The sequence below is a fragment of the Perca flavescens genome, chromosome 13 (genome assembly GCF_004354835.1).
Source record: "Perca flavescens isolate YP-PL-M2 chromosome 13, PFLA_1.0, whole genome shotgun sequence".
In the NCBI taxonomy this organism is placed as follows: Eukaryota; Metazoa; Chordata; class Actinopteri; order Perciformes; family Percidae; genus Perca; species Perca flavescens.
In genome coordinates this window covers 2,471,060-2,478,080 of record NC_041343.1, presented here as the reverse complement: position 1 = coordinate 2,478,080, position 7,021 = coordinate 2,471,060, and positions in this window count along the sequence as shown.

Sequence of the window (7,021 nt, the reverse complement as noted above, 5' to 3'; positions counted from 1 at the left end):
TCGTTTTGAGACAGGATATTCCTAATTTTGGCAATGTTACGAAGATGGAAAAAGGCTATTCTTGAGGTTTGTTTTAAGTGGGCGTTGAAGGATATATCCTGATCAAAAATAACTTCTAGATTTCTGACAGTAGTGCTGGAGGCCAGGGTAATACCATCCAGAGTAACTATATCTTTCGAAAACGAAGTTCGGCGGTGCGTTGGTCCTATCACAATAACTTCAGTTTTGTCTGAGTTTAACATCAGGAAATTGTGGTTCATCCAGGATTTTATATCCTCAAAACATGTTTGAAGTCTTGCTAACTGACCACTTTCATCTGGCTTAATTGACAGATATAATTGGGTATCGTCTGCGTAACAGTGATAGTTAATTGCGTGTTTCCTAATAATATTACCTAGAGGAAGCATATATAAGGAAAATAGAATTGGTTCAAGCACTGAGCCTAGAGGAACGCCATGGCTAACTTTAGCGTGCTTGGAGGCTTTATCATTAACATTAACAAATTGGGATCGTTCAGAGAAATAAGACTTAAACCAGCTTAGTGCGATTCCTTTAATGCCAACTAAGTGTTCCAGTCTCTGTAACAGGATGGTATGGTCAATAGTGTCAAATGCAGCACTTAGATCTAGTAGAACAAGAATGGAGACAAATCCTTTGTCTGCAGCAGTTAGAAGGTCGTTAGTAATTTTCACCAGTGCCGTCTCTGTGCTATGATTCTTTCTAAATCCTGATTGAAAATCATCAAATAGACTGTTGCTATGTAGAAAATCACATAACTGATTAGCAACCACCTTCTCAAGGATCTTGGATAGAAAGGGAAGGTTAGATATAGGTCTATAGTTTGCTAAGACCTCAGGATCTAGGGTGGGTTTTTTCAGAAGAGGTTTTATCACAGCAATTTTAAATGACTGCGGTACATAACCTGTTAGTAAGGACATATTGATCATATTTAGTAATGAAGTGTTTACCACGGGTAACGCTTCTTTAAGTAGCCTCGTTGGGATGGGGTCTAAGAGACAGGTAGATGGCTTAGCTGAGGATATCTTTAACATTAATTGTTGAAGGTCTATAGGATAAAAGCAGTCTAAGTATATGTCGGGACTCGTCGTTCTTTCTAGCGGTCCTGCATTTAAAGATGAACCGTTAGAAGTTGAGGGCAAAAGATGATGAATTTTATCTCTAATTGTTATAATTTTATCATTAAAGAAGCTCATGAAGTCATCACTACTCAGAGCTAGAGGAATAGATGGCTCAGTTGAGCTGTGACTATCTGTCAGCCTGGCTACAGTGCTGAAAAGAAACCTTGGGTTGTTCTTGTTTTCTTCTATTAATGATGAGTAATAGTCTGATCTGGCTTATTTTAAGGCAAAACATATTCCCCAAAATAATGCTTATGCCTATGTTTGACAAGTAAATACTGTAGTACAACCAGCAGAACACTAATTATGTGTGAGGTAAGTTTCGAGACATGACTCTATTTAATTATTAAAATACTAAATGTTTTTGCCAACTAAATATTCCCCAAAATTATGAATATGCTTATTTTTTTCAAGTAAGTGCTGTAGTACAACTAGCAGAAGACAAGTTATAATTGAGTTAAGTTTGGAGACACTACCTTATTTAATCATTAAATTAATAAATATTGTTGTTGTATCTCTTTCTGGTGTTGTAGTTTTGAGACGGTCCGTAAGCACTAGTCTTACTGCCGTCTCACCATAGACTGTATGTTAATGGGCAGAGCATGTGTGACGTCACCCATTGGTTCGTGGAGATCTGCTATGAGTCGTCGAGTTTGCCATCCTGGTTGCGGATGTGACGATTTTAGACGAGAGGGAGGAGTGAGGGAGGAGCCCTTACACTCTACGTTACGTTACACACTTTCACTGGCAATTAAAAAAATTAACATCATTCTGTGTTGTAGAAGACTTAAAACTAGCGATTTTCATTATGAAAATGTTTACTGAGGTTATAAATCAAGTGAGAAGTGGGTCACTTTCTCATAGACTTCTACAGAAACCAACCTCCTTTTGCAACCGCACATGTCGCCCCCTGCTGGAATTCAGATAGAATTCAGGTTTAAGGCACTTCCACATTTGCAGCACTTCGCCGAACCGGATGCGTTGTCCATTAATATTATACAGTCTATGGTCTCACCGCCGGGTGCTCGTAGAGACCAATGTTGTTTCTCCAGGTTGGAGGACAGCTCGTTTTGATGAAAATTTGTTTGTAGCTTGTTGTTAACCATACAACGGTAGGAAATATGCGTCATTTGTGATTTTATTACATTTTGCTGTAGAGTAATTGATCCCGGAAGTTTGAATCTGTGAATATCTTTCTAATTTTACCAAAGTTAAGCTCTGAGCAGCGCTTGCTCTGGCTGTCTTGAGCCTGCGCATGTAGGGTGCGATGATAAGTTTGGTCAATGTTTTCTCTCTTTCATTCCAATTTTGGGTCTGTCAGTCACAGTGAAAACCAGGGACATTTCCGGGGACAGCTCCAGCTGGGGACAGGTCACCAAAACCGGGAACTGTCCACGGAAACTGGGGACGTCTGGTCACCTTATATTTGTAGCTATGTATAACTGTTGACATGTATGCAATGAGCTACTAAGATAACTTTAAAACTTAGCTTACAGCTAACTTTATTAGCAGCAGCTGCAGCCAGGTTGTGATGCAAGTGGGTGTGTACAGTGTTCTCAGCTTCAGTCAGATACCTCCCTTGCTCCTTCCCAGCTCAACCATCTCGTCCATAAAATCATCACATCCGGTTGTAATGCAACCAGGATGGCGACGACCGTATCGCCAAACTCAAGGCCTCAAAGCGGCAATCCACAAACCAATAGATGCTCTGTCCACTATTTTTTCAGAACACTCTGAAGTCTCTCTTTAGATGAAGTGTATGGCTCTTTTATTTGTGATTTAGGATCAGGTTTAACCTCCAAAGCCGTACAGGGTGTGGCCCTGCCTCTTCAGAGCATTGTCTTCACTTGGCGTGCTCGGTGTTAAGTGACAGCATCATGGATCATGTTCTCCAGGAACACCTTCAGCACACCGTGGGTCTCCTCGTGGATCAGACTGGAGATTCGCTTCACTCCGCCTTGGCGGGCCACAAGAAAGATGGCGGGTTTGGTGATACCCTGGATGTTATCACAGAGCAATTTACTGTTTCTGCTGTTACTGCTGCATAGCTTTCTGATTTCCCAAACTACGGTGCGGCCTGAGGCGTGCATTCATCACACGTCAAAGTAATGAGTGGCGTAAAGAGGAATTTGCGTTAACTCATTATTATCACGTTCATTTTGACAGCCCTAGTATTTATTTATTTAATATTGAATAAATAGATTCCTATACAAATTGATCAAAAGATGCCCATGTTTTAGTTCATTCTAACACTGCTTTTCCTGTCCTGCGACAGCTATATTGTTCAGGCAGACAATACATCTTACTCTGAAGAATGTATTTGTCATGTATATAATGGCTCATTTCAAAAAGGACTACAAGCTTATACAGGGATACTCTCTGAGGGACACTGAAAATGATGCAAAGACTTGGCTACTTGTATGCATGCCAAGTGATGACATTTTAGCCAACAAAAGCTGAGACTTGCCCTTTCATTTTCTCAAACACGCAAAATGATTTATCTGCCAATCAAACTGTCAAAGAGAGATCAGTGTGAAGGCACCCAGTCTAGATTGATTCCACTCCAGATAAAGGATCCTTAGATCTTTTTCTGTTGAGAGTGATCATCACAAGTTTTATCACAGTTTAAATCTCATACCAGATGGATCAAAAGTCCAAAAAATAATCTTTGAAAAAAAATATGCACGGCATAGAAACTGCAGTGCAAAACACAATCTATGATCAATACAATATACTATTGTCTGTTATATAAGGGCAGACCTGACAGATAAAATAATGCAGTTTCTGTAATTCCATGTGATGTTAGTGTTTTGTATGACATTGGGCTATGATTGACCAAATGTTTGTTGGAAGAGAACATGTGTTAGTGTTTTGGAAGAATTATTGTTTTGGCATTGTGTTAGTGTATTATTGTATTTTGAAATTTAGTGTTAGAGTTTAGTTTACAATGTGTGATTTTGGGAAACTGGGATCCACTCGGTTTTCATCATCACTCTCTCAGCAGTCTTCACCCCAAGTGAAGGAGTTCAAGTACCTTGGGGTCTTGTTTGCGAGTGAGGGGACAATGGAGCGGGAGATTGGTCGGAGAATCGGCGCAGCAGGTGCGGTATTACATTCAATTTATCGCACCGTTGTGACGAAAAGAGAGCTGAGCCAGAAGGCAAAGCTCTCGATCTACCGGTCAGTTTTCGTTCCTACCCTCACCTATGGTCATGAAGGCTGGGTCATGACTGAAAGAACGAGATCCAGGGTACAAGCGGCCAAAATGGGTTTCCTCAGGGGGGTGGCTGGCGTCTCCCTTAGCGATAGGGTGAGAAGCTCAGTCATCCGTGAGGAGCTCGGAGTAGAGCCGCTGCTCCTTCACGTCGAAAGGAGCCAGTTGAGGTGGTTCGGGCATCTGGTAAGGATGCCCCCTGGGCGCCTCCCGAGGGAGGTGTTCCAGGCACGTCCAGCTGGGAGGAGGCCTCGGGGAAGACCCAGGACTAGGTGAAGGGATTATATCTCCAACCTGGCCTGGGAACGTCAAGCTACCTACATCAGTATGAAATCACTGAAGCACCTGTTTGACACTCTTCACACAAATCTTCAATTAGTAATCAGTGTGCAGGCCTTATAGGTGCAGCGTCTGTGTTGTTCTCTGCCAACATGGATGGAAGAGGTCTAAGACACAAGAGACTGAGTATATCAATAGTGGCTATTTCTTATACTCTACAGTAATAGGTGGTTATACTTTACTGTAATAGATTTTATTTTTATTTTCTTAATTTATTATACTCTAATAGATTTTATTTTGGTTTACATGTATTTTGTGTAATATTTACAGTATTTCAGTTTTCAGCCACAGTTTGAAAATAAGAATCAATGGAATCAATAAAATTTACATCAAAGCATTTCTGATTCTGGATCCAATTCTTTGCAAGAAGCCAAATTTGTCAACAAATGGCTCTGGCATGAAAGCTCCGTACAGTAATAGGCTACAGTGACAAGCAATGGTGTACTGATTCACACGGAGTGCTGTATTTTGTATTTTGTTGTCCACTGTGTAATGGTTGATTGGAAGAGCTCATACACTTGTTTGCAAGTTGTGTTGTTTGACGGCAACATTTTGCTTTTGTTGCAAATTTTAAAGGCACGGTTAGAGCCTTTTGCAAACAAAATGTGTTTTGACCATTTTGACCATGAGTGCCACTGTTTTGCCAATTGCGTGTTGGTGCGTTAAGAGTTTAGGAAAGTTGTTAAAAGTATTTAAAAAGTTGTCATAGCGATGGGAAAAAACTGTAAGTGGTAGCAGTAGTGGATATTTCCACCAAAACTGAGGTTATTACAGTTTTTCTTGATTGCTTTGAACTCAAACTCCACATTTTCAAAACAGTTAACACACAGGCCAAAACAGTGGCGCTCATGGTCAAAATGACACATTTTATTTCCAAAAGGCTCCAACCATGCCAAAACATTTAAAATATGCAACAAAAGCTAATTTTGCCTTCAAAAAACCAACTTGCAAACAAGTGTATGAGCTCTTCCAATCAACCATTACACAGTGGACAACAAAATACAAAATACAGCAATCAATGTGAATCAGTGCACCATTGCTTGTCACTGTAGCCTATTACTGTACGGAGCTTTCATGCCAGAGCCATTTGTTGACAAATTTGTCTTCTTGCAAAGAATTGGATCCAGCATCAGAAATGCTTTGATGTAAATTTTATGGATGCCATTGATTCTTATTTTCAAACTGAGGCTTAAAACTGAAATACTGTAAATATTACACAAAATACATGTAAACCAAAAATAATCTATTAGAGAATAAGAAATTAAGAAAATAAAAATAAAATCTATTACAGTAAAGTATAACCATCTATTAATGTAGAGTATAAGAAATAGCCACTATTGATACTCAGTCTCTTGTGTCTTGACGTTGGACCACATGGCCTAACCCTGCAGACTGATCTATGGGGCCACATGGCCTAACCCTGCAGACTGATCTATGGGGCCACATGGCCTAACCCTGCAGACTGATCTATGGGGCCACATGGCCTAACCCTGCAGACTGATTGCTAATTGAAGATTTGTGTGAAGAGTGTCAAACAGGTGCTTCAGTGATTTCATACTGATGTAGGTAGTTTCTAATAGTTAGGAAAAGATGGTTTCTGTTTGGTTACCATAGCTAAAACAATGGAGTTTGGACTACTTGAATGACATCCGTGTTAACTGTTCTGCAAAAGGGTGGGGAAAATGTGTCAATCCAATGAGAAAGGGTTAACACATTTGCAAGTGGTGTCTTCTGCTCTGCTGAGACAGTGATGATGAAAACAGAGTGGATCCCGGTTTCCTTAAGCAGGTCAAAGCAATCAAGAAAAACTGTAATACATCATCATGGATGGATTTGAGTTATTGTCATCTTAATTGACAAACTTACTGTCACTCTGATGAGTTGTCATGAGATCAAGATACAAGGACAAGGACACTCATTACTTTGTACATACAATGCATATATAGTTTGAACAGTGAAAACAAAGTGCTCAATGGGTTTGTTGTCTATATAAATGGATACAGTTCAACCTGTATTAATATAATAAACAATAAATGCAATATCAGGATTCAATTTTGCTAGTCTCTGGGGTGCCAAGGTGGCATAGTGATTGTGAAATTCAACAAAAATAGTAAAAAATAACTTAATCACCCCTAAATAAAACTCAAACTAGGGACTGAATTACTTGACTGTGTAAGTAATTTATTGGCAGAATGACATACCAACTAAAGCAAAGACATTAGTAGTCACCTCGGCACTTTAAAAAGTAGGCTTAGTTTACTTTATTGATTCAGAATGTCTCATTGAGATCAAGAGCTTTTTTGCACAAGAGCACCGCTCTACATGTAAT